Source organism: Vulpes lagopus, chromosome 1 (assembly GCF_018345385.1).
Source record: "Vulpes lagopus strain Blue_001 chromosome 1, ASM1834538v1, whole genome shotgun sequence".
Classification (NCBI taxonomy): Eukaryota; Metazoa; Chordata; class Mammalia; order Carnivora; family Canidae; genus Vulpes; species Vulpes lagopus.
This window is the reverse complement of record NC_054824.1, coordinates 113,160,686-113,170,732: the sequence shown is the minus strand read 5'-3', so window position 1 is coordinate 113,170,732 and position 10,047 is coordinate 113,160,686.

Genomic DNA, 10,047 nt, shown 5'->3' with positions numbered 1-10,047 from the left:
ATCTCATTGTCATGGGATTCAGCCCCATGTCAGACCCACACTCAGCAGGATATCTGATTTAGATTCTCTCTTCCTCTCCCTCTTGCTCTCACTCTCTCCAATAATTTTTTTTAAATCTTTAAAAAAGAAAAAAAAACCACAAAGTTGGGATGCCTGGTTGGCTCAGTCATAGGGCATGTGACTCTTGATTTCTGGATCATAAGTTCAAGCCCCATGTTGGGTATAGAGAGGACTTAAAAATAAACTCTTTGGGAAAAAAAAAAGAGAAACACAAAGTTTTCCTATCATTTTAAAGTTGCCTTTTTCTTGATTCACCATTCTCTTGATTGCTGTAAACCCTTGTCTCTTTCCCAGATGTCTGAAAAAATTGAATCTGACAGCTTTTGCTGATTTCTCAATGTTTCTGTGGAGGGATGGGCCCTCGGAGCTACCTACTCCACCATTTTTGCTGATGTCCTTTCTCCTATTCTCTTCAAAAACATGTACTTTAAGCCCACTTCAGTGAGGTTTCACCCACACCACTCCCCCAGGACTGCTCATTTCTAGATCACTATAAGGGCTCTGATCACCAATTCCAATGTGTGTAGGTGTTTTCCCCTACACACCCAACTATTCTCCAACATCATCTGGGTATGCTACATTCTGACACTATCTAGCCCGAGATAGCATCATATCCACAGGTTAAGGGCCTGGTCTTCTAAGATTGCCCTTTACTTCAGATGCCAGTTGCAAACTCAGATTGTTATCTGTGTTTCTGGTTATAGGTTTGAGGTGCCCCCAATTACCTCCTTAGGTTCAACTGATTTGCTAGAACGGGCTTCAGATGCCAAAAATGAGTCCACATCAATACCTGTACTTCTCACAGATGGCTGTAAATCAAAGTTCCCATGACCACTTCCTTGGGCTCAATTAATTTGCTAAAATGGCCACTGAACTTAGAAAACCTGTTTACTCACTATTTTACTGATTTATTACAAAGGATTTTAAAGGATACAAATCAACAGCCAGATAGATGAAGAGATACATAGGGTAAGGTCCCAAATAACAGAGCTTCTATGCTCCTGGAGTTTGGGCCTGACATGGTGGTGTATGGAAGTGTTCTGGTTTTCTAAGCTGGAGACTTTCCAAATCCCCTCTTTTTTTTTTCTTTTTGGGTTTTGATAAAGGCTTCATTACATAGGCATTATTTATTAAATCGTTGGCCACTGGTGACTGATTCAACCTCCAGAACCTCTCCCTTCCCTGATAATCAGAGTTGGTACTCAAAGTCCCACCCCTCTATTCATGATTGGATCTCCTGGCAACTAGCCTCCATTCTCATTTTGTGGCTCTGAAGAAATTTCAGGAACTGAGAACAAGAGATCAAATATTAAAACAACAGATCCTCCCATTACTGTTATCATTTAGGAAATTCCAAGGTTTTGGGGAACTGTGATCCAGAAGCCATCGAGGAAGATCAAATATATGAGAGATATATTTTGTTCATCTAAGTAACCACATATATATTTCGTATCAATTGATAATTTGGGCCTCCTCAGTTGTAAATCCACTGTGCAATTCTCATCTTACTTGACCCACCAGCATCACTTGGCATTTTTCTTATTTTAGATTCCAGAACTCACACTCTCTTATTTCTCCTATCATTCTTATTATTACTTTTTAATCTCTTTGCTTATTTCATTCCCTTCTAATCAATGGTAGTGTTCCAGAACCAGGGGCCCTTATTTGCGCAGGACTTTCCCAGTTTTTTTTTTCTTTTAACTAGCAAAAAAATTGTTTTTATTAGAGTTCAATTTGCCAACATATAGCATAACACCCAGTGCTCATCCCATCAAGTGCCTCCCTCAGTGCCTGTCACCCAGTCACCCCCACCCCCTGCCCACCTCCCTTTCCACCACCCCTTGTTCATTTCCCAGAGTTAGGAGTCTCTCATGTTTTGTCTCCCTTTCTGATATTTCCCACTCATTTTTTCTCCTTTCCTCTTTATTCCCTTTCACTATTTTTTATATTCCCCAAATGAATGAGATCATATAATGTTTGTCCTTCTCTGATTGACTTATTTCACTCAGCATAATACCCTACAGTTCCACCCACGTCAAAGCAAATGGTGGGTATTTGTCATTTCTAATGGCTGAGTAATATTCTATTGTATGCATAAACCACATCTTCTTTATCCATTCATCTTTTGATGGACACCGAGGGTCCTTCCTCAGTTTAGCTATTGTGGACATTGCTGCAAGAAACATTGGGGTGCAGGTGTCCCAGCATTTCACTGCATCTGTATCTTTCGGGTAAATCCCCAGCAGTGCAATTAGTGGGTCGTAGGGCAGATCTATTGATCAAGACAGTGTGGTACTGGCACCAAAACAGAATGAGGAACCTCCTCACAGTTTTCCAGAGTGGCTGCACCAGTTCACATTCCCACCAACAGTGCAAGAGGGTTCCCCTTTCTCCACATCCTCTACAATACTTGTGGTTCCCTGCCCTGTTAATTTTCCCCATTCTCACTGGTGTGAGGTGGGATCTCATTGTGGTTTTGATTTGTATTTCCCTGATGGCAAGTGATGCGGAGCATTTTCTCATGTGCTTGTTGGCCATGTCTTTGTCTTCCTCTGTGAGATTTCTCTTCATGTCTTTTGCCCATTTCATGATTGGATTGTTTGTTTCTTTGGTGTTGAGTTTAATAAGTTCTTTATAGATCTTGGAAACTAGCCCTTTATCTGATATGTCATTTGCAAATATCTTCTCCCATTCTGTAGGTTGTCTTTTAGTTTTGTTGACTGTATCCTTTGCTGTGCAAAAGCTTCTTATCTTGATGAAGTCCCAATAGTTCATTTTTGCTTTTGTTTCTCTTGCCTTCGTGGATGTATCTTGCAAGAAGTTACTGTGACCACGTTCAAAAGGGGTGTTGCCTGGGTTCTCCTCTAGGATTTTGATAGAATATTGTCTCACATTTAGATCTTTCATCCATTTTGAGTTTATCTTTGTGTATGGTGTAAGAGAATGGTCTAGTTTCATTCTTCTGCATGTGGATGTCCAATTTTCCCAGCACCATTTATTGAAGAGACTGTCTTTTTTCCAGTGGATAGTCTTTCCTCCTTTGTCGAATATTAGTTGACATAAAGTTGAGGGTCCACTTCTGGAATCTCTATTCTGTTCCATTGATCTATGATTCTGTTTTGGTGCCAGTACCACACTGTCTTGATGACCACAGCTTTGTAGTACAACCTGAAATCTGGCATTGTGATGTCCCCAGCTATGGTTTTCTTTTTTAATATTCCCCTGGCTATTCGGGGTCTTTTCTGATTCCACACAAATCTTAAGATAATTTGTTCCAACTCTCTGAAGAAAGTCCATGGTATTTTGATAGGGATTGCATTAATTGTGTAAATTGCCCTGGGTAACATTGACATTTCACAATATTAATTTTGCCAATCCATGAGCATGGAATATTTTTCCATCTCTTTGTGTCTTCCTCAATTTCTTTCAGAAGTGTTCTGTAGATTTTTTGGGTATAGATCGTTTACCTCTTTGGTTAGGTTTATTCCTAGGTATCTTATGCTTTTGGGTGCAATTGTAAATGGGATTGACCCCTTAACTTTATCTTTCTTCAGTCTCATTGGTCTTAACCAATACCAAAAGATTAGGATCGTCCCCTGAGATCATAATGTTTTGAAACTAGAACTAAATCACAAGAAGAAGTTTGGAAGGATTTCAAACACATGGAGGTTAAGGACCATCCTGATAAAAGATGACAGGGTCACCTAGGAAATTAGAGAAAAATTAAAGATTCATGGAAACTAATGAGAATGAAGATACAATCATTGAAAATCTTTGGGATACAGCAAAAGCAGTCCTGAGGGGGAAATACATCACAATACAAGCATCCATCCAAAGACTGGAAAGAACTCAAATACAAAAGCTAACCTTGCACCTAAAGGAGCTGGAGAAAAAAAAAACAGCAAATAGATCCTACACCTTGCAGAAGAAGAGAGTTTATAAAGATTTGAGCAGAACTCAATGAAATAGAGACCAGAAGAACTGTGGAACAGATCAACAAAATCAGGAGTTGGTTCTTTGAAAGAATTAATAAGATAGATAAACCATTAGCCAGCCTTATTAAAAAGAAGAGAGAGAAGACTCAAATTAATAAAATCATGAATGAGAAAGGAGAGATCACCACCAACACCAAAGAAACACAAACGATTTTAAAACATATTATGAGCAGCTATACGCCAATAAATTAGGAAATCTAAAAGAAATGGACGCATTTCTGGAAAACCACAAACTACCAAAACTGGAACAGGAAGAAATAGAAAACCTGAACAGGCCAGTAACCAGGGAGGAAATTGAAGCAGTCATCAAAAACTTCCCCAGACACAAAAGTCCACGGCCAGATGGCTTCCCTGGGGAATTCTATCAAACATTTAAAGAAGAAACCGTTCCTCTTCTACTAAAGCTGTTTGGAAAGATAGAAAGAGATGGAGTACTTCCAAACTCGTTCTATGAGGCCAGCATCACCTTAATTCCAAAACCAGACAAAGACCCCACCAAAAAGGAGAATTACAGACCAATATCCCTGATGAACACAGATGCAAAAATTATCAACAAGATATTAGCCAATAGGATCCAACAATACATTAAGAAGATTATTCACCATGACCAAGTGGGATTTATCCCGGGGATGCAAGGCTGGTTCAACACTCGTAAAGCAATCAATGTGATTGGCCATATCAGGAAGAGAAAAACCAAGAACCATATGATCCTCTCAATAGATGCAGAGAAAGCATTTGACAGAATACAGCATCCATTCCTGATCAAAACTCCTCAGAGTGTAGGGATAGAGGGAACATTCCTCCACATCTTAAAAGCCATCTACGAAAAGCCCACAGCAATATCATTCTCAATGGGGAAGCACTGGGAGCCTTTCCCCTAAGATCAGGAACGAGACAGGGATGTCCACTCTCACCACTGCTATTCAACATAGTACTGGAAGTCCTAGACTCAGCAATCAGACAACAAAAAGACATTAAAGGCATTCAAATTGGCAAAGAAGGAGTCAAACTCTCCCTCTTCGCAGATGACATGATACTGCACGTAGAAAACCCAAACACTCCACCCCAAGATTGCTAGAACTCATACAGCAATTTGGCAGTGTGGCAAGATACAAAATCAATGCCCAGAAGTCAGTGGCATTTCTATACACTAACAATGAGACTGAAGAAAGAGAAATTAAGGAGTCAATCCCATTTACAATTGCACCCAAAAGCATAAGATACCTAGGAATAAACCTAACCAAAGAGGTAAAGGATCTATACCCCCCAAAAACTTCTGCCTGGTTAGATCTAAATCCTGCAGTCAAGAGACTTTGGGAAGTCTCTTGAATCCTTTATGATTTTTTTTCTAGAGCCACCATTAACTTTATAATAGTGCTTCTGAATTAGCTTTCTGACCTTGAATTGTAATCCAAATTTTGTAATTCTGTGGGAGAGAGGACTGTTTCTGATTTTTTCTTTTGAGGTGAGGTTTTCCTTCCTCAGGAAAAAAAGGGGGGGAAGCAAACAGAAAACAAAAAACAAGGGGGAGTATAGTCTGATTCTATATACTGTAAATCCCTGGACTTCCCCTGGAGCTTTCCAGTGCTGCTTCGTCAATAACTTGCTTTTCCCCTGTCCGTCTAGCTGGTCTTCTGGGGGGAGGGGCCTGCTGTGCTGATTCTCAGGTGTGAGCACCTGGGGGAGCTGCTCAGCTCCCTGCCTGGTGCAGGGCTCAGTGAGAGTTGTTTATCCTGTTTATCCGGTGAGGCCACTGTGAGGCTCAGTGGGGGTTGTTTATCCTGTGAGGTCCCAGGAGGAACAACAACAGGGACGGCGGCAGCCAGCCCTCCAGCCTTAGAGTCAGCTCCTGCAGTAACTACCGCAGCTCCCAGTCTGCAGGGCCCTGGATGCTCTGGGGGGGGGGGGGGGGCGCCAATCTGCACAGCTTGGGGCCGCCCAGCGGCAGGAGCGTCCCCACTGTCCTGTGCCCTCCTGGCTTCTGCCTGTCCCAGGGGGAGCGCGGGATCCTGGGCTGTGTCTCCTAACGCCGTGGGCTCTGGGGCCTGTGCCACTGGAATCAGGCTCTGGACCGCACAGGCCCCTCCGCCCGAGCCCCTTCGAGCTGCTCCCAGGCCCCACGGGGCGTGTGCTGCAGCCCTTTAGGGAGCTCGGCCATGGGCTGTGGCGCTCTCCTGCGGTGCAGGTGTCTGTTAGTGCCCCTGGGAGCCTGAGGGCATCCCCGCCCTCCTGGGTCCTGCTCCAACTCCCTGCAAGCGCCTTTCCACCCGGGAAGGTTGGTGAAGCTCCTGTTTCTCAGGATGGGGCTTTCCTGTCCTGGGGACACTCGCCCGGGCCTTAGCCCGGGGCCTCACAGAGCCCCTCCCCCTTGGATGCCTTTTGTTTCTTTCTTTCTTTTTTTCCCCATCTTCCTACCTTGATAGAAGCGTGAACTCTTCTCACTGTAGCATTCCAGCTGTTCTCTCTTTAAATCTCAGGCCGAATTCATAGGTTTTCAGGAATATTGAAAGTTATCTAGGTAATTTGATGGGGACAGGTGACTTGGGGACCCTACTCTTCCGCCATCTTGCCCCCTCCTGGTTTTTTATTATTATTATTATTTATTTGAGAAAGAGAGTAGGGGAGACAGAACAGGAGATCAGAGAGAATCATGAGCAGATTCTGGGCTGAGCACTGAGGTCATGATATGAGCTGAAATCAAGAGTCATATGCTTAACTGACTAAACCACCCAGGCACTCCAGGACTTAATCTGGTTTTAAAACTGGAAATCTCATGTTCAGGAAATCTGTCCATCTCAAGCAAACTGGGAAGGTTGGCCACCCTATCCAAAGCCCATTTCTTGATGCCCTTCTCTTTTCCATCTAACTCATCCTTTGGGAATCTCGTTTACTCATATGGTAACTGCCAACCATATGCTCTTAATTCCCAAATATGTACAAAATCTCTTGAGCTTAAACTCCCTTGAATCCTTCCTGAAACTTGAAAGGTCACTTGACTTCTCAAACTTATCTTGTCCTACACTGAACTCTTGATCTTTCTCCAAATCTACTCCTTCAGGAAACATCCCCATCTCTGTTGACAATTCCATCTTTGAATGCAATTGTGCCTTTCCAGTTGCTCAGGAAAAATATCTCAAGGTCACAATCTGTTATGAAATCTAATTGCCTGTATGTACAAAATATCTCCAGAATCCTAAGAGTTATCACCAACTGCACTGCTACTACCCTGGTAGCCTATCACTTTCCCCGCCCCCCGGTAATAAAGTCCTAATGACTCTGCTTCTTTGCCTCTTTTGTCTATTCTCAACACAGCAGCTAGAGGGATCCTTTAAAAAAAAAACTTATAGGAGTAACTGGGTGGCTCAGTCAGTTAAGTATCTGCCTTCAGCTCAGGTCATGATCCCAGGGTCCTGGGTATAAGCCCTGCCTCGGGTTCCCTGCTCAGTGGGGCATCTGTGTCTCCTTCTGCCCGTCCCTTGCTCATGCTCTCTCTCTTTCAAGTAAATAAATAAAATCCTTTTAAAAATCTCTTAAAAATTTCATTGTAGTAAGAGCACTAACATGAAATCTAACCTCTTCAAAATGTTTAAGTTTACCTTTGAGTATTGTTAATTATGGTGAGAATGTGGTATAGCAGATCTCTATGAGTATGTGGAGACCCTGGAATTCCCATGGTTGGTGAGAATGCAAAATGGTGCAGCTGCTGTGGAAAACCATATGGAGCTTCCTCAAAATATTAAAAATGGAACTACCATATGAGCCAACAATCCCACTTCTGGGTGTTTACTCAAAAGAGCTAAAGTCAGGATCTCAAAGAGATATTAGCACTCCCATATTCATCAAAGCACTATCCATAATAGCCAAGATGTGGGAACAACCCAAATATTCAGCAGATGAATGGAAAAAGAAAATTTGGCATATACACACAATAGAATATTATTCAGCCTTAAAAAGAAGGAAGTTCTACAGAATATAACAACATAAGGACATTATGCTAAGGGAAATAAGCCAGTCATGGGACAAATACTGCATAATTCCATGTATATGAGGAACCTTAAGTAGTGAATCTCATAGAATCAGAGAGCAGAATGGTGGCTGGCAGGAGCCGAAGTGAGGGAGAAATGGGGAATTACCAACCAATGGAAATAGAATGACCTTTTAAAAATATATCATTTCACTTAACTCACGGAGTAAGAGCCAAAGCCTTTGCAAAGGCCTAAAATGGTCAGTATTATCTGTACTACGCTGACCTTTTGTGGTCATCTGGACATCACCAAGCTCTACCTGTTTCCCAGGTCCTTGCCCACTGTGCTGTGCCTGCTAGAGCATGCTAACTACCTCCTACCTCACTGTAGGGCAAAGCAAGTATGAGGTAAGAGGAAGGCTGATCCCATAAATAGGTGGACTGGTTACCTAGTGGAGACTAATGGATTTGCACAGGTCACATCCCACACCCACGTTCACCATATTCCCCCATGCACCAATTGAAAGAAGAATTGGTTTCATGCTTGTTTGCTCGTTGCTATCAAGAGCAGCCACATACTTGCTCTCGGTAACAGAACCTTCTTTCCTACTCTTAGGTTTCACTTTTAGGCTTTCCTACAAGTACCTATCAGAATTAAACACCCCCTCCTCAAACGCTTTCAGTTATTTCCCAAAACCAGTCCTTATATATCATCTAGTTTCCTTAGGATTCTCATTCCTATTCTATCCTGCATATTCTTTCTGCTGAGTGAATGCTTCACTGCGCCCCATCTCCTCCCAGTATGGCCCTTGTGCTTTCTGGAACTCCCACTCAAGGATCAGCAAATTCCTCCAGTCCTTCTCTAAACATTCCGTCTACCACTTTGCCTTAATTGAAGCCTGTCTGTCCTCTGGAGACAGTAACCTCCTTCAGTTGTTCCAAGAAGAGGCTGTTTAGACTCAGGTTAAAGGTTGAGAATCAAAATAGGGGCCCTTCCATACTCCTCCAGTACCAATTCCTGACCGCAGTTCTCCATCCTTCTTTTTCTTTCTTTTTTTTTTTTTTTTAGAAGTGTACCATTTAACTTTTAAGTAGAAAAAGAATAGAAGTTGTAGGCCAAAAATTCAAAGTGCGTATATCCCAGAACCCAGCCCCCAGCCATCCTCTTGCACATATATATATGCACATGTACACACATAGGCACATGTATACACATGTACAAACTTATATCTGCATCTTTACACAAACATGTACACAGATAGACACACAAGAACATACATCTCATGTGCACATGTAATAATAATAATATACACACATGCATACACATGCTCAGAGATGTTAGTTTTTATAAAATGAGATCATGCTATTTACACTTTCAGCTTATTAGTATACTTTTTCCAAAGTATACATACAGAAAACTGCACCCATTGGTTAGATGAATTGTCTCAAAGTGAATATACACATTGACACTCACTACTTTCTGTTTTCACTTAACACTGCATTGTAGAGATCTTTCCTTCAACACATAGACTTCAAGCTAATTCTATTTAATGAGTTCATTCTAGGACTGAATGTATAATTTATGTAACTGGCCCTAGGTATTTAGGGTTTTTGCATTGCTCTACTGTTAGAAGAATGCTATAAGTAAGGATTGTTCTTGTGTGTGTCTGTCTGTTACCTTGATGAGTGTATCTAAGAGTGCAAATTCTGGGTTTCCTCACCATCTTACACCAACATCTCCACAAGTCCCCTTGGCCATCTCTCCTTGGTTGTCAGAGGAATTGCCCAGCATCTGTCAGACTGCAGCTTGGCCTTTGTCATTTTGGGGTTTCATCGTTCCCATGGAGGCTCATGAGCTCAGCTCCAGGCTCACCTCTCCTGCTGTCACTTCAGCCAGCAGAGGAGCACCTCTAAATTTCCTAGTGATGCCACTGTCCTGTCGTGAGGGCATTGCCAAGGACCTCAATGGATGGAGTGTCTTTGGGGACCACCCATGGAACATAATACCCTAGAGTATCTTTTGACCTC